Here is an 18,576-nt window from a genome sequence, read left to right as displayed (position 1 = left end):
TGTGTGTCACAGGCCAGGTTAAGAAATTAACTAACAATGTAAAGATCACCAAGCTACTGACACATATGTTCAAATTTGATTAATTCAATAAATTATTGTTTTTTGTCTTAAATCCACCAGCCATTTTCATACTATACCAACATTTGCAGCATCCTGAGCTTTTTTGGTAAGGTTACTAGGAAATCTAAGCCCAGAGTAGTTTTATTCTCCCCAAAACAAGTTTCCTTTTTATTTTTAAAGAACTATACAAAACAAAAATAAATCACAACTTTTTTGCAACTTTCACTGTCTCCCGCAACTTCATTGCAACAAACACAAAAGACATTGCAACTTTTATCGAAATTTTTTACAAAAGCTCTGGCGAAATCAGGCATTTTGGGCCGCAACAATCTAAAAAAAAGGCCGCGAAATCCTGGAGGGACTGGCTAGCTGCACATAACTCCATGGCTCTCCTCTTTTTAGCCACAGCCTTCTTGAAGCCCTTTCTGCCGCATCGGTGGTACTGTGCATGGCTCTCCTCTCTCTCGATGCCCAGTTGACTGAAGGCTAAAGAACGAAAGAATGGCCTGCGAATCCCCTGCACCCTACCTCCACTGGGAGACACCTCGCTCTCCATCCAGCCTGTTGACAGTCGCTGACCAGTCCTGCGTACTTGGTGAGCTTCAAAGCGATCTTACCATGGGACTATCAGCTCCAGCAGCACAGCTTACTTGGTGAACTCAGACACAAGGACAATGTCTGGCCGCAGGGTGGTGGCTGCAATATGGCTGGGAAACTTCAGCTGCCGTTCGAGGTCCACCAACAGCTGCCAGTCCCTCGCAGTTGTCAGGATGGCTGCCGGTGTTCCTTTGTCAGGTGTTGGCTGCTCCCCAGCTCTGACAAAGGCAGATGACCTTGTCTCTGCTTCCTGAACAGCTTCCTCTGCTCTCCACTTCCTGCCAGTCCTCACTTGGATCCCTGCTTTAGCCACCTTCGGATCACTGGAGTGCCTGTACTGTACCACTTCTCTCGTTCTTGTTACCTTGAACTCCTCCTCCAAGGATTTGAAGGGCAGTTGCAGTTTGGTGTGGTGCCCATAGAGTGCAATGCTGCTCAGGCTCTTGGGCAGCCCCAGCCATCTCCTGAGGTTTCGACCGTGGAGATCGGGACTGCATAGATGACGAGGGGCCATAGGATTCTGGGGCGAATACCATGCTGATACATCCAGGCTTTGAACTCTCCAGGTAGGCCAGACTTGTCCACGGATTTTAGCCATCCATCCAGCCCGTCGCACGTCGACTGGATGGATGCCATGTCCCTCAGAGAGCTGTCAGAAACCTGGCCTAAGTTCTTGAAAGGCTTTTCTGTGATGGTTGGGATGGTTGTGCCCCCTGTAGAATCTACCGGCAGCCTGGGACTGATTCTGTGGTGACTGTACAATTTAGCAGACTTTGTGAGCATGTTCATGGCTAGGGAGAACAGTGACACAGAGATAGGGGACCCTGTGATAATGCCGATCTCCACCTTGTGCCACCTTGATGTAATTGCTCCTGAAAAGACCCTCATCCTGAAGTTGCTGTGGTAATCAGCGATGAGGTCTCTGATTCTGCTGGGGAAGTGATTTTTGATCAGTGTAAACTGCACCAGCTTGAGTGGAATGGAGCCATATGCATTTGCCAGGTCGAGCCACAACACTGATAGGTTGCCCTTGTTCTCTCCGGCCTCCTTGATGAGCTGTGTCACGCACTGGTGTGTGCCAGACAGCCTGGCATCCCTGAAATGCCACCCTTCTGGACTGATGTAGGTAGGTGCTCAGCCGCTTGGAAACAGCAGGGTATCCACACCCCTTTGGCCACTCTCCACAGTTCTGGGATCTTTCCCCTCCTCCAGAATACACACAGCATCTTCCACAGATGCTGCAGGAGCTTGGGACAGTTCTTGTACACTTTGATTGAGGTGCTGCTTGGTCCTGGAGCTGAGCTTGCCCTTGCTTTGTGGACGACCTCAATAAGGATGTTGCACTCTCCCAACTCTTGATCTCTCTCAGGGTGCTGCATGTCTTTTCCAGATGATGGTCTATGTCTTCCTGCGAGCAGGCCAGATTCCCACTGCGTTCCTGCCCCAGCAGACAATGATTGTGGTCATGGTTTTTAGTCTCCTCTCGGCCTCTCCCTTCACCATTGCCTCCAGAATTTGGTTGACATCTTTGTCAAACTGCTTCCACAGTAAAGTCATGTTAGCTGCAGGCCATTTGATTCACCTCCCGTTGGACTTGATGTTGGAAAGATCAGCTTGCAACACTTGGAGGTTCGAGGTAGAGCCCTGCGCAGTGCTGCTTTTTTTAATACCGCTCCTGCCCGCTTCCGGTAGATTTCTGACCATTACCGCCTACTCCCGCAGTGCATGTGTTCTGCTTCCGCCCGTTCCCTCAGCTTGTGTATTGGGTCCAGCCCGCACCACGAACATTAGATTGATTGCCAATAGATTGATTATTGATGTTGTGTCTTCTCCCCTCCCGCAGGGAAACTAGTTATTTTACTGTGTAATATAAATAGAAATGCATAACGGTCAGTAATAAGTAGTGAACTTACGTTTTAGTGCATAATTACATTCAAGTGCAATAATTAGGCTAGTTATTCTAGTGCAATAAGGGCAAAGTGTTGCTGATGGAGCCAGCGTTTGGCTGGTGTTTAACTGGATGCACCGTGTGTGCGTTGCTGATTTTCAACCTAACAGTTGGTTACAGCACTGATCAGGAGCAGAACTCCTAAATCCTGGGACCTGCTGTCTATTTTTGGACTGCCCCTCTCCTAGCCGCAGCCCCCGTTAAAACCGCCGGCTCCCGCAAGATTTGTGTTGGGTCCCACAGGATCCCAATCCCAATTCAGTTCTCTAGTTCCGGGCACTATGGGGTAACTCCGGGCCTGGCACCTCCTGCGTCTCACCAGGTTGAATAAAAAGTACTTTTGAAGATATTTAAGTGGGCTTCTCATCTTTATGCTAAGCTAAACGTATTCTGGCTATAGCTTCATATTATTCAGACATAAGAGTGACATTGATCTACTTATCAAACTCTAATCTAAGAAAGAAAATAAGCACATTTCCAAAATATCAAACTATTTCTTTAAAGATCCCATATTATGCAAATTTTTAGGTTAATACTTGTATTTTGGGTTTCTACTATATGCTATAATAACACATTATTGTTCTCATACTGTCTGTCTGAATATACCTGTATTCACCCTCTGTCAGCACCTGTCTCTTTAAGACCCCCTCCGGAAATTGATTGGTCAGCATTTTCGGGGTCTTCAACATTTGCGCTCTCAGAGTCTCGGCACCGTCATTGCAGCCGGGGAATGACTGTAATGGCACTGTAGCAGCATTTTCTACCTATATAGTTGTGACATCACAACTGTACGGAAGTCCTGTGGGCTCATTTTAAGACACCGTTTCTGAACATGGGCTGTATGCATTTCTCTGTGAATTGAGCGTTTTGATACTTTCACAGTATTTACAAAGTCTACCAACCTGCTAAAAGTAATCTCACTGTTTACAATATGGGACCTTGTACAAGCTAAGTTTAAAAACCTTTACAACATATTCTTGGGATGACTCCTGCAAGTTTAAATGGATCATATCAATTACATTGGAGCAATGGATTCATGCTGCCATAAAGAAAAAGGCTTCAGAAAAAGGCTCAGAATCTCTGTCCTTTTTAAATCTCATGCTCTGCAGGACCGCTCCTCCATTAGGAACCATTGATCATTGACGCTGGGTATGCTAGACCCACTCTCTCTCATCAAAGTGCTTGGGGGTGAAAAGCCCTTGGCAGACGCTCAGAAATTATCTCAGAGTCACCCCTGTGGAAGCCAAGATGCCACAATACTGCAGACCAGCTTCCTGTCGAGGAGAAGAATAATGCAAACTTTCTCTCTTTTCATCTGAAATGCTGATGAAGAGACTAGCGCACACGGCAATTCTGCATATGATACAGTCTCCTTTTTCATTGTCAAAGCCCTTTCAGTAAGCAGCTGATGATGATGCAGCTTACATATTTAGCAGCTTTTAAACACAGTTATTGGATTTCTCTTAACACCTCCCAGCAGCATCCAAGCTTCTGTTTGTTTGTGGGAAAATATATGAGGCACACTGAAAGATGCTGATTAACTACTAAAAATCACCATTGAATCCAGCGCCAGATTACTTTGTCTCTTTCTACCCTGGAGCTGCAGCCTCGCCTCCCTTATCCTGCTGGGAAATTCTCCGACCTCTAAGGCTTGGATTACCTGGCAGGGCCTGAGAGAGCAGCTTGAGGACAAGCCTCGCGCTGCTCCTGATCAATTCTCATCGACTTTGCTTTTTTTTTTTACAAGAGTTACATTACAGTAAATGTGTTTGCTTTGCAGTGGTTCTGCAAACTGCAACGGCAAATACCTTGTTCTATAGATTAGGAGGTGCAGCTGAGATGTAGAGATCTGATCCTCCTCAAATGGCTGCCCAAAGTATGACAAAGCAAGTGCCTTTTTTTATTGCAGCTGTAATCGTTGGTTTATGTCATGCTGCAGCATGATGCGACTTGACATAATGTGATGGGAAGGGACAGGGCGTGATGGAATGTCAGGGGATATAATGGGACATGATGGATATGACAGGATAGGACAGGGTATGTCATGATCTAACTGGAGGTCACATAACACAACACCATCAACATACCCACTAAGCTACAAAAGCAATGGGGCCCCAAACTACAGCTAGGGTAGCAATGTGTATTCAGTGCGGTTAATGTGATATTCTCAGAAAAGCACAACCCATGACATGGAACAGTTACACGTTATGTAACATGACTACTGGCTTGGTATTGTTACTGCCAACACCAGTTGATGAGTTGAAGATGTTGAATTGCATCAGCCGTGTGCTTTTTTTTGCACGTACATATGAATCTCTGAGAACGCACTAAAACGGGGAAGGGTCATCAACACATCAAAAACTCCAAAGGGTACGTAGCAAATGTGTAGTTATTCATAACTACTAAAGTTACTACACTAAAGGTGTAAAAAAACAAAACTTAAATAGGGTTAACGTTCATTACTGACCTTGGAAAACTTATTTTAAACTTTCAACTAAATCTTGGTCAGTAGATAAAGACTGTGAGATGAGGCTAAAAAACTCAAAATGCAAATTCTACCTGAGGTGAGGGTTAGAGTGCTCGAGGAAATATACAGTAGGTAGAACACAACTTTCTGTTTACTTTATTCTACCATCAGTCACGTGTGCAAGGCAAAAAGTGCAATCTGGGAGTATGTATGTTCCCTATGAGACTTAAGGCCTTCTGTATTTTTAAGGAATATCTCTTCCTTCTCTATCATTAATCCCAGTAACATCTCCCAAACTATTCCTCGCTCGTTGTGATGGCCTCATCCTTCACAGATGATTGCAATCCAAGCCTTCTGTCTCCTCACTTTTCAATTACTCCCAAAGGCCCGGCACAAACTTGCACGACACTGTTTGACCACGTTAACACATCTTCTGGAACAGCACTTAATATTTAATAGTGTGTCATTAAAGTTATTAAAGTCATTAAAGTCTCAGAGAAAAACAAATCCCCAAACCACAGGTCATTACAGTTGGGGGGTCATCAGGTTTGCTAACAGTGGAAGGGAGGGAGGCAGAGGTAATATAATGTTAGATTTGTGTCTGCTGCAGTGTGTCTTTTAAATAAACATAAACTGCTTGTCTTCTTTTTTCATCTTGTGTTTTATGGGTATATATTTATAAACTAATAATTAACAGTTTACAGCAGAGAGTGAGTCAGGAGGAGTCCAACATATTTATTGACTGAACATTTGCTACAAACTGTAGATATGCACTTTTTCTGTTTCAGGGCAGTGCAGTTTTGAGCTTGTGAGTGGCACAAAAACCCCTCACTTTACGGTCCCTTTGCGCTGCAGAGAGTCGGAGGTAGAGAGACACAGAGAGGTAAGGGTGTTCAGAACTGGAGAGGGAGGGGGCAGAGTTTTTTGGAAACAGGGAAGTGAGCTGCACTGCAGCAACTGGGCGTTGGCTCAGCCCGTGGAAGGCGGCAGAAAAAAAAGGCAGAGGAGAGGGGGAAACAGAATGAGAGGTGCAGGGGAAGTCTATTAGATGTGATGTGAGGAGGATAAGGTACAAATAAACACAAAATATCACTATGAAAGGAAGCACGAAATATATCTAGACAAAATATCCTCCAACATGTTGACGGTATGACTTCAGTGAATTCTGGGTTAGGGCTAGCACTATGGTTTAGAGTAAGGGTTACATTTGGGGTTATTAGTTCAATGGTGGAAAGTAATTAAGTACTGGATTTAAGTACACATCTGACAGCTAAAGTTTAGACTGATCTCATGAAGTGGCGTATGTATGACACGCCAATTCGTATGCCATTATTGGCGTGTTATCAAGACGCATACTCGCTTTTTAGCGTGTTTATCAATGCCGTTTGGCCTCCATTGACTTACATTACCTTGCGATTGCGTGTGAATTTACGCCGTAGCGAGTAGTATGAAAGGGCAAAAATCAAACACAGGACTTTCACCCAGGAGACCGGGGATCGTGTCCCACGTGTCAAGTTTCCTACACTCAACCGTAGCTTTCTTCTTTAACTAAACCCAACCGGTTCTTCTTTTCCTAAACCCAACCCGTCCGCTGTATACGGCGCATAAAACGTAAAACACTTGTAGAAAGTGGCATGTATGTTTACGTCCGCTGTATACGGCGCATAAAACGTAAAACACTTGTAGAAAGTGGCATGTATGTTTACGTCCGCTGTATACAGCGTAGACATACACGCAGATAGCTCAAAATGCATACAGATAACACGCGTGTATGTTTACGCGAAGTCATGATGTCATGTTGTAAAGTTACTATTTACTCAGATTTCCCGTGCAAAACATAGGATCAGCTAATAAAATAGGATATGTTTTGGATAAAACAATGCAAGATTATATAATTATCAGTAATAATACTAATACACATAATAATATAATATATATAATATGATGGAAAGGCTATTTAGCATGAGTACTTTTACTTTTGAAACTTTAAGTACATTTAACTGATAATATATAAGCCTATAGTTTCACTTGAGTAAAAATATCAATGTGTTTTTTACTTTAACAGAGTATTACATATACATTGTGGCATCTACACTTTTACTTATGCAAAGGATGTATAGTATTTCCTCCAGTGGTTAGGCCTGCTTCTATGTGTTAGTGTATACTGAGGGTTTATGTTATTAGTTAAGGCTTACATTTGCTTAGATCTGTTCAAACTCACAACATGCATTTCAAATTCTACCCAGACCTTACAGTTTTCAGACATATGTCAGTGTGGGGAAACAAGGATAAAATGAAACATAAAATAGATATATTTATTTTATGTAATTGTATCATCATTGCAGTTATACAGATACAGATTACTGTAGCATAGAGGGGGAAAATGACTTAAGAGAAAATATCAGAGGAACATCAGGGTAAAATCAAATAAAATAAGAGTTAAAGTAATCGCCAAATCTCTATTTGCTGAATTTTTTCACTGCTGTGCTTTCTTTCTTCTATTCCTTGCAGTGTCATTCAGTTCACATGTTGTGTCTCTGCATACTGTCATTTTCATTTGTAAAATCGATATTTTATAGGTTATTTGGTTTGGGTTCTACATCCATATCATTAGTTAGTGCTTTATTAATGTTGCAAACATCTAAAACATCCTTTTACACTTTGGTGTGGACATCGCAATAGTGAATAAGTTGGTCTTGAATTCATGTACTGCTATGTCACTGTTTTTCTTTATTTAACTTTTGCTCAGTTAACAGCTCACCTATATCTGCTGTATTGGATTTCAGATATGAATTCTTCCTATGCTGCTTTAAGTGTATCCTGAATTTCCTTTGTTATTATACAATGTTCATAGTGTGATTGTATTTGCTCAGTAAAATGAGGACACATCCTGACAGCCAACGTGACATCATGACTTCGCGTAAACATACACGCCCACTTTCTTAAGCCAAGTGGCGTGTTATCTGTACGCATTTTGAGCTATCCGCATGTGTCTACACTGTATACAGCGGACGTAAACATACACGCCACGAGGCGATAACACGCCACGTGGCGTGTATGTTTACATACATTGGCGAGAAGAAAACGGTTGAGTTTAGGAAACATGACACGCGGGTTGGGTTTAGGAAAAGAAGAACCGGTTGGGTTTAGTTAAAGAAGAACGGGGTTGGCTTTAGTAAATGAGGAAACGTGACACGCAAGACACAAAGGAAACGTGACACGCGGGACACGATCCCCGGTCTCCAACATCCCTAGATTTTCGCCCTTTCATACTACTCGCTACAGCGTAAATTCACACGCAATTGCAAGGGAATGTAAGTCAATGGAGGCCAAACGGCGTTGATAAACACGCTAAAAAGCGAGTATGCGTCTTGATAACACGCTAATAATGGAATACGAATTGGCGTGTCATACATACGCCACTTCATGAGATCAGTCTGTGACAGCAGGTCATTTCTGTCCAGCTGTCATGGTGTAATTTATAAAGCCATAATGTGCAAGCAGCTCCTTTATCATCCAACCCACCAAGAACGGCAATATAATGTTTAATGCTGTAAGCACTTTTTTAACATATAGCTGCCTACCTCTGTCTCTCTCCCCTTTCCTCTGCTGCCCTGCTCCTTCTGTCTCTATGCCTGACGCTCTCTCTCTCTCTTCCAGTCTCTCAATCTTTTGTTTATCCTTTTCTCCTCTTTTCTTTCTTCCTCCCTCCCTCTCTAGGCCATGCAGGGAGATGTGCTGTGTCGGCAGGGAGGTTATTTGGTGCAGGAGACGGGGAGTAATTGATAACGGGGCCGCTTTTGCTATCAGGAGAGCTGTGTTTGCTTTTCAAAGAAATGAGACAGAAACACAGGGAATTGCAATTGACCGGGATAAAAAGGCAACTAACAGGGAAAGTGTCAAAGGACGACATGTGGGTTTTTGTTTGTCATTTTTTTGTGCGTTTTCTGACCAGACTCTATTAGCTGTTGCTTACGTGAAGTCAGACATTTCTTATTAGTCACCTACCCTGTTCTGTTAACCATTCAACCATCTGTTATTTTATGTATGAAGGCTCTTTTGTCTGTTTCCCATGATGTGTAGATCAGTGTTGTTACACTTTTCCAGGTTTTTGTGTTCTTCAGCAACTTAAGCTTTACTCAAACTATAGTTTTTTAAACAATAAAATGTCAACTACGCTGTAACTAATTGCACTAAATATTGTTTTAGTACTTGGTTTAGACTAAGCACAGGCATTAATACTTTTTTTATCAATATACTGTATTTAAGCACCAATGTGGGATGGGACAGGCTCCAGCCTCCCACAACTGTGGATAGGTTAAGTAGTTTAATTAAATGTATTCTAACATGCATATTATTATATATTAGGCTATATTAGCATAAAAATATACTTCCAGTATATACAATATACTACTTTCTCACTGTGTGCACCAATAGGTGTTGTGGTTCTTGGTGATAGACCTTGTGATTGTTTTGTGGACCTAAATTACATTGTAATGCAAAGTAAAAAAAAGTCAATTAGCATTAACATTATCAGTGCTTAATTAAAACCTCGAAAACACCATGAAAATGATTACAACAACACTGCAGGACTGAAACAATGTAGACATCACACAGCAGTGATCCCAACCACTAGAAATCTGATACATGGCATGTGATACAGTGACACAAGGTAAAGCAAATTGTTTCACTTGTACATATTGTCTGTTATTTCAAAAATAACATCATGGTAAAGCTGTACTTCAGACATACTTGCTCCAAAGAAAATACGATTTTTAAATTCAAGAAACAAAAAAAAAAAAATGTATTATTTGTTTTCTGTGTGAACTGTTTTTGATGCAGTCGATTATGATTCAGAGTTTCCAGCACTGGGGCCCGACTGCGTCAGACCTGCTTCACCACTGAATGCGCTTCTTAAATATTGATGAGATCTCCAAGGTTAAACCCAGGCTCACTATGGCCTCAGGTTAAAATTGGACTAAAAATATAAGAACCACAAAGATACATATATGCAACTACATACTTACTGAGCGCATAAACGTGTGTATACTGTACAGTAGATGCACAAGCAGCTATGATTATGTGCACCCACATACAAAAACGCATAGATTATATTGACTTGTATTCCTTCCCTGGAGGCTCAAATATATATAGTCATAATTCATGGAGATTTTCACATTTCTACATTTTTATTTTATTATTATATTCTCGTTCAAACGTCGCTTTGATTTAAGAGTGAGAAAACGTGAGAAAAACATGTTGGAAGGACAAAAATAGCAAAGCTGCAACAAAGAAGAAAGAGTTTTGGGACTTCTCGCTAGTCCTGCACAGGGGAACATTTGCCACACCCTAAATGCAAAACACCCCACCCCCTCATCCCCCTCTCCCTCTTCAGAGGAAATGAGATATGCTGATAAAGCAAGCAGGTCTCTCATGGCTGTAGAAGAAGCATTTTGGCACTCCTGAGACATCAGAGTGAGTCACGCAACCCGAGGGGGGAAACCGGTGGTATTTCATCTCTCCATCTTTGGTGTTTTAACTGTGCCTGCCTCATAGAGTATGTTCTCAAAAAATGTGTGATGTCTCCCTGTTAGGTGCGGTCCAACTGTTTTTTGTCTCTGATACTGCATCCCACTGTTTTCCTCTAAGAGTTTAGGCGGAGTTGTGAGAACTTCTTGGAATGCTGTTTCTGAAGTTTTTTTAATCAAATTAGTAGAATTGTAGTTGGCAAACCTTTTGAACTCTTTGCAAACAACTTGTATGCATGCTTCAAAATGAAAATGCCCCTGGATTATATTCTATTTCTTTAACAAATATTTGATTTATTTAGTCAGTATAAAGCACTTTCTAACATAGCGATTACATTAAAGTTTTATTTAAAGTTGGATATTTTTGATTCTATTAAAACATTTTTTTTCCCAGGTAGTTCCAGTTGTCTCACAAACAGGATGGACATACTATAAAATATATACAACTATAAAAGTGAACACTTGCTCTAATCTGTCCTGGTGCGCAGCAGCAGTTTTCTGCAGCCTGTGTCAGTTTCATGAAATATGCAGAGTAAAGCTCAGTCGCTGCCATTCACCAGTCGGGGGTTGCGTGACTTCATGACCCAAACCGAAGAGACAGCTTACTCAACCGTGACACTACTCTTACTCTTTTCAGCATGTCTGCCTTACAGCACAGTTTGTAGTATAAAAAGCAAGGTTAGTGGATTATAGAGGAAAAAAACAGGGTCATGCTTTGAATTTCTTCAAATCATGGGTTACCTTTGAAGGAATTATCCCTAATGTTATACGCCAAACGATGCCCATTAACCTACTGTACATGACTAACGTTAAAATGTGGTTAGGTTTTTATTATAGGGCCAAAGATGTAATGGCCAGACTGTATATCGAATGTGTCTGTACCTAACAAGTCATTAACAAGACATTACATGGGGCGCCTGGGTAGCTCACCTGGTAGAGCGTGCGCCCCATGTACAGAGGCTCAGTCCTCGCCGCAGCGACTGCAGGTTCAATTCTGACCTGCGGCCCTTTGCTGCATGTCATTCCCCCTCTCTCTCTCTCTCTCTCTCTCCCCTTTCATGTCTAAGCTGTCCTATCAAATAAATGCCTAAAATGCCAAAAAAATAATCTTAAAAAAAAATACATTACTGTACAGTACAGAATGTAAAAGTCTTAACTGTATTTGTGAAAACAAGTGACAATTTGCCTTCATAATTTTGAGGTGATAATGGAAACAGACTTCTTTCCCTTATCTTTCTCATAACAAGTGATACTATGGGCCATATTTTAACGATCTGAAACGCAAGTATCAAACGCCAAACGCAAGTAGCTTTGTGGGCAGATCTCGGGCGCTGTTGCTATAATGCTGCGTTCACAGACATCGGAAAAACATTTTTCCGACTGAAAACGTCATCATTCACGTCCCTTCCTGTGGGAATCAGGGGTGGGAAACTCGGGCTAGATTTTGCTAACCGAGTTTCCCAATTGGTGACGCGTTGTTGACAGCTGACATTTGATGTAGGCGACTTTGGTTCACTTAACATATTTCAATGACAATAAACTGTTTATTAGAGCTGAACGATTAATTGCATTTGCAATAATATCGCGATATGTTAAAACGCGATTTCCTAATCGCAAAGGCTGCGATTTGGTCACATGACTCGCGAGAGCAAATCAGTCTGCACTCCGCAGAGAAAGCATCAACTTAGCACGCTAACGCTATGTCGTACCTTGAACTGATTTCTGTCATTCAAACAACTCTGAGTTGTAGTTTAAAACTTTTACAGCCATTTTAATAAAATGAAGGGTTTTATTCTGGTTCGAGTCCATACGTGCAGTTAATGAATACAGACACGCAGAACTGAAGGCTCGGTTGGCAACTAGCTCTGATTAGCGGTTAGCTCCGGTTAGCGGTTAGATCCGTTATAAAGATATGAGTGGAGGAGCTGCCACTGAGAGGGGTAACAACCAGACTCTGATAAATGACGTTCGGGGAGCTTTCACAGCAGCGTGGCCGCAGTGTTTCAACGGTTTTATTAGTACAGTTAATCCCACGGCAAGAACACCAGCAACTAGCTAACGCAACGATAGCCTCTCTGAACAAGTGCACACGGCAGCACGCAACTTCACGAGGGGGAGGGGCTGGAGGCAGATCCTCTGTGCACTGTAAAAAAAAAAATACACTGTTGTGTGTGTGTGTGTGTGTGTGTGTGTGTGTGTATATATACTATAATTTTACTTTTTTAACTGTCTAGTGTGTAATTGTGTGTTGTTCATACTATAAAATGATTTATTGTTTGTCTTTGTTGAATAATACAGAAGACAAAGCTTAAAAAAATAATCGAAATCGCAATATTTGGGAAAAAAATCGCAATTAGATTATTTTCAAAAATCGTTCAGCCCTACTGTTTATTGTGGACAAATGCCTCTGCCAAGAAACAACATGTTTCAAATTATTCATAAATAGGCCTATGTATAAAAAAACAACACCTTATCCGTGTCCTTTCCCGTTAGTTGTCCTGCAGATAACACAAACACCTGTCCATGTGCTGTTTCTATGCTCGTATAAGAAAAAAGCAGAACATTTTTTGTTATTGTGGCCTCCATGTTTTCAAACACCTGATGCTCTAGGCTACGGCCAACAGTTGGTGGCAGTCATGCAACAAGTTGTTATGCCAAACAGAAGAAGAAGAACACGCATGCCGGCCGCAAAATTACGAATCCCACTATGGCCACGCCAAGACCCGCCCTACGAAGCAGCTCGATTGGTTAGGGTTAGACATTTGACCTCGAGTGGTTAAGGTTAGGGTTAGGGGATTGGTCAGGGGATAGGACCTGAACATGTAAGCATGGACGCCTGGCCAATAGTAGTGTGTGAATGCTATTGAAGGGCGGGTCTTGGCGTGGCCATAGTGGGATTCGTAATATCGCATCCCGGCCATGTGAACGCTGGCAGTCGGAAAAACAACGTAATCACGGGGGCGGTCCCTGTTATTCCCAGGTGGCATGAACGCAGCATTATACCGGCGGGATAAATGACTCTTGCGCCCGACGCAAATCTAAAATGGGTTGGTCTGAAGTAGCTACATTACTCATAGGTGTGGTTTGGGCGTAACGTGCAATAAACCAATCAGAGCGTTATCTCACATTCCCTTTAAAAGCAGGCGCGCTTGTTCCATGGCGGATTGCTATTATAATGGCGGATATGCTAGCATACGGATATGCTCTTAATACATCCATGGGCGCACGCCAGGAGCGGTTCACAGCCGAGGAGATCGACGTTTGCTATTGATTTTTCTTTTTGACAAAATGTAAATAAAGAAATGTCACAAAAACATACTTTCCGATGTTTTGGGCTCTAATATTTCCTCATTTATGTCATCAACACATCCATGATTCATGGAAATGTTGTGTAAAACAAGGTCATATTTTTCCTTGTATTTTTCCCAACAACAAGCATGCGTCCTTAAAATCGCATCTGAATAACACGCTACTGACTTTAGACTAGGTTTTTCCAGGTCTGTGGCGGAATTGTTTTCTGAAACTGCAAAATAGATCTAGGGAACGTTTGCGCAGGAACACGCCTCCTCTTTTTGCTGAACCGCCCCCGGGAGCACAAGTTCATTCCCTAATTTACCGACGTGAGTCTGTGGAGGGAAAAGTCTGCTGTGCGTCAGGTGCAAAATAGGAATGATACATGTGTCGGTGTGCAAAGTCAATTGCGCTGGGTGCAAGATATATATATCTATATATATATAGATATATATACACACTAATCAGCCCTGTTGAGTTATTATAGGTTGGAGTGCTGGTGCAGTAAGAAGCTCGGCTCATAAAGCTACAGTGTTTATAATCATAATACTTTGTTGTCCATGAAGGGAAATTGTGCAAACACCAAATCACAGAGCAGTATACAGTATCATAAAAAACTGCAGTTTATAATGTATAAGCCATTTAAGTGTACATATCACACCATGGAATCGCACAATGGAAAGAGGAGTGGTTGTGCGAATGGGTAAAGGCGGGGGCGACTGCAGGAGTTGTATACATTTTTTATAAAAGTTGGGAAGCACTTTTTTTAAAGAATTTAAGAGCCGAGCTGAAGCACAAAGCCGATGTACGGTTCCAACAACTATGAGTCATCTCTCCATTAGGGAGACACCCTCCCTCCATCCCCTCCTTCTTCCATCCATCCACCAGCCCTCCTTCCCTTTAATGCATCTCCACTCCGCATCTCACGATACAGTAGTTTTTCTTCGATTGAGATTGAGCACACTGGGTAGCTATAGTAAGTTCTGCATTTACAAGCAAAGATGCATTTATGTATAATGTAGTGCCACACATAGTTTCTAGAGCAGACTTCAGCGAGTTGCTCAGTAGAGCTGCAGGTATTAGGAATAAGTGCAAGGACAAATGTACATGCCATGAAAAAAAGAATTGTATTTAATGAAGCAGCTGTACACAATGATTATATAACTTATGATTAAAAAAAAACAGGGCGTCGACTACTCTGCTGATACAGCCAAACATCAAGCTAGTGCAACAACACAAAATATAGTGGAAGCCCTCAAACAGCACTTTGAAGAGGCCAAAAAGTGTCCAAAATGCCCTCACTCTCAAGTCTTGACACTTATGGCGGTCATAGATGCATGCAAACACGTTTGTACTTTCAGTATCAGTAGTAATCTGGAGTTAACCCATTACAGCACATGTCTAACCCCATCCCCTAAACATTAAAAGGAATTAAATGTGATGTTATTGCACTGATGTTATTATCCAGGCTTTGGCATTAGAGGATGGATACCCGAACCGAGCCCGTCGGGACCTAGCGGTATCTGACGGGCCGGGCTGGGTTTGGACAGATATTTAGAAATGATGTTCGGGTTCGGTCGGGCTCGGTCACATCAGTGCGATAAGGCATTGAACATTTTAAATTTAAAAAAGCTTATTCTGTAGGTGCACGTCTGTGCTAACGTGCGCTTTTTGCCCCGTGTGCGCTGATGTGCTCATCTGTTGACATCTCCGAATGCCTTCCTACAAACGTACATGTGTCATTAGTATGAGAAAGAAAATGAGATTTTAACTGTGTCGGGCCGGGCTTGGACATAAATCTCTTAATGCCTGTCGGGCTCGGGCCGGGCTTGGTTACTGCTCTGTCGGAAGCGGGCCGGGCTCGGACAGAAAAATGCGGCCCAATCACCACTCTATTTGTCATCTGTTCACATAGTATTTGTTTTATATGCAATGACAGAGCTGACACACAAACATGCACACATACATCTTTCTAGAGGCAGCCACACTAACTCAGGGGATTACATGCTGTCTCAGAATTCTAAGTGGTACTTAGCAGGATTGGCTACAGGCGCCCCACGATGGTGCTGTGTTACTGAACCTATTACTGTCTGTAAAATAATTGTACCCTCATTCACCTCCAGCCGTTCTTTGAGTCACAATTTAATCACAGCTTTTATCCCAGAGTCCGAAAAATGTTAATGACGTTATTGATTTATTCATTTAGCCAGAAGAAATACTAACAGCATTTCAATAACTATAGTTAAACTTGTTGCAGATTTATAAGGGCTGCTCTAATCCATTTTTTTTATATTAACAACAGATGAAATATTGACTTTCATGGGGCAGGTGAATCAACAACTGACCTAAGTGCTAAAGTTGTCCGGGGGAGAATCCCAGGGGGGGTAGCCACGATGTGGAATAAAAAGTATGACCAGTTGGTTAATGTTATAAGATTGGGAGTTGACTGGGCTATTGGGCTTGAGCTGTGTTGTAATGATAGGAAGATAATAATTTTGAATGTCTATACACCATATGAGTGCATACAAAATGAGGACGAGTACCTCAGTAGATTGGCATTTATCATGTCTTTTATTCAGGACAATTCTTCTACCTGCATCTATGTTGTTGGTGACATGAATGCTGATGTATCTGATGCCAACTCTTTATTTGGTAATCATTTCATGCAGTTTTGTTCAGACAGTGGATTGATTTTATCTAGTAAGGTACTATTGCCGAATGATAGCTATACTTATATCAGCGAGGCCTGGCACTCTACTTCCTGGCTGGACCACTGCCTTTGTACAGTGGATGCCCATGACTCCATCGATATGATGGAGATTGATTATGATCTGGCTACTACGGACCATATACCCTTTCTCATGGTGTTGAACACAGGCAATTTACCAGTGTTGTTGCCTGTGGATAACGGCATTGATGTAGGGAAAATAAATTGGTCAAAATTGTCTAAGAAAGATCTTAGTGAATATTTCAGTCATTCTGATGCTCTGTTGGGTAATATTAAGGTCCCAAAAGATGCCTTATTGTGTCGGGATATGAACTGTATGAATATACAACACTGTAAGGATTTATGTTCCCTGTATGAGGCTATTGTGGAGTCTCTCGGTATCTTGAGTAGGCCTCTATTTAAACATAGGACAAAAGTGTACAGTGCTAAGCCAGGTTGGAAAGATCATGTAGAAGAGCTCCATGCAGAGGCCCGAAATGCTTTTTAAAAATGGGCAGAGTCAGGCAAAAGCAGGCATGGCCCCTTGTTTGAAAATAAGAAATGCACTAATGCTAGATTTAAATATGCCCTTCGTTATATTAAAAGAAATGAAAACACTATGAGGTCAGATTCACTGGCATGGAAGCTGCAAAAAAATAATGTTAATGACTTCTGGAAAGAAAAAAAAACTATGAATAATTGCAAAACAACTCTCCCATCTAATATAGATGGTGTGAGTGGTCCTGATGAAATTTCACAGTTATGGCAGAAACAATATTATGAACTATTAAACTGTGTAAAAAGTAATCTGTTTGTAGTGGATAATGTAGAGTTTAATGATGATGTTGTTGTCACTTCTGCTGAAGTCCATGAAGCAATATTGAAGTTAAGAGATAATAAGGCCTGTGGTCTGGATAGTATTACAGCTGAACATCTTAAACTTGCCAGTAGGAAACTGTGCCCTCTGGTAGCTATGTGCTACACAGGTTTTTTTGTTCATGGAGCATTACCTGATTCTATGCTCTCTGTTGTGCTAGTACCAGTTATTAAAGATAAAGTGGGGAAGCTGAACAGCTCAGATAATTACAGGCCAATAGCTCTGGCCAGTGTTATGTCCAAAATGCTGGAGACAGTTCTGTTGTGTAGACTTGAAAGGTACGTCCTGTCTACCGATAACCAATTTGGTTTTAAAAGAAAGCATGGCACTGATTTATGTATTTTTGCATTAAAGGAAATTTTAGAAAAATATAATAGGCAAAATTCCACAATGTTCATGTGCTTCATTGATGCTTCTAAAGCATTCGATCGTGTTAATCATGAGAAATTATTTTTTAAATTGTCTAAAAGTGGGGTCCCTGGTTTTTTAATAAGAATCTTGGTTTATTCACTCGCATCAGACAATGAGAGTGAGATGGGGGAATGTTACATCTATTCCCTTCCGAGTGACCAATGGTGTCCGCCAGGGCGGAATTCTCTCTCCTTTTCTTTTTAATGTGTATATGAATGACTTGTCTTTAACTTTAAATGCATGTGGTACAGGTTGTAGGGTTGGTGACTCACTAATTAATCACCTTATGTACGCAGATGATTTGGTCATTTTTAGCCCATATAGTGCTGGTCTCCAACAGCTTCTGAGAATATGCACACAGTATGGTGCTGATTTTGATATAAAATACAATGCCAAAAAGAGTAAGATCATGATTATCAGGAGTAGAGAAGACAGACAGTCAACCTTCCCTGACTTCTGTCTGTCTGGCACTGCACTTGGGGTGTGCAGTGAGATTACATATTTGGGCCATATTATTGCAAATGACCTGTCTGATGATAAGGATATCTATAGGCAGCGTCGGAAGCTGTATGCTCAAGCGAACATGTTGTGTCGTAAGTTTACCATGTGCTCTGTATATGTGAAGATCTCACTCTTCAGAGCGTATTGTACACCTTTGTATACTGCCTACCTGTGGTGTCGTTATAAGCA

At 41.7% G+C, this 18,576-nt stretch overlaps 1 pseudogene; it reads right to left on the bottom strand.

The window, feature by feature from the left end:
* Positions 1 to 706: 706 nt before the first annotated feature.
* LOC116048916 lies at positions 707 to 2,361 on the bottom strand (annotated as a pseudogene).
* Positions 2,362 to 18,576: the final 16,215 nt, after the last annotated feature.

The sequence above is a fragment of the Sander lucioperca genome, chromosome 1 (assembly GCF_008315115.2).
Source record: "Sander lucioperca isolate FBNREF2018 chromosome 1, SLUC_FBN_1.2, whole genome shotgun sequence".
NCBI classification, from domain to species: Eukaryota; Metazoa; Chordata; class Actinopteri; order Perciformes; family Percidae; genus Sander; species Sander lucioperca.
Note: the sequence above shows the minus strand (reverse complement) of the source record. Positions and strands in the feature narration are given on the sequence as shown.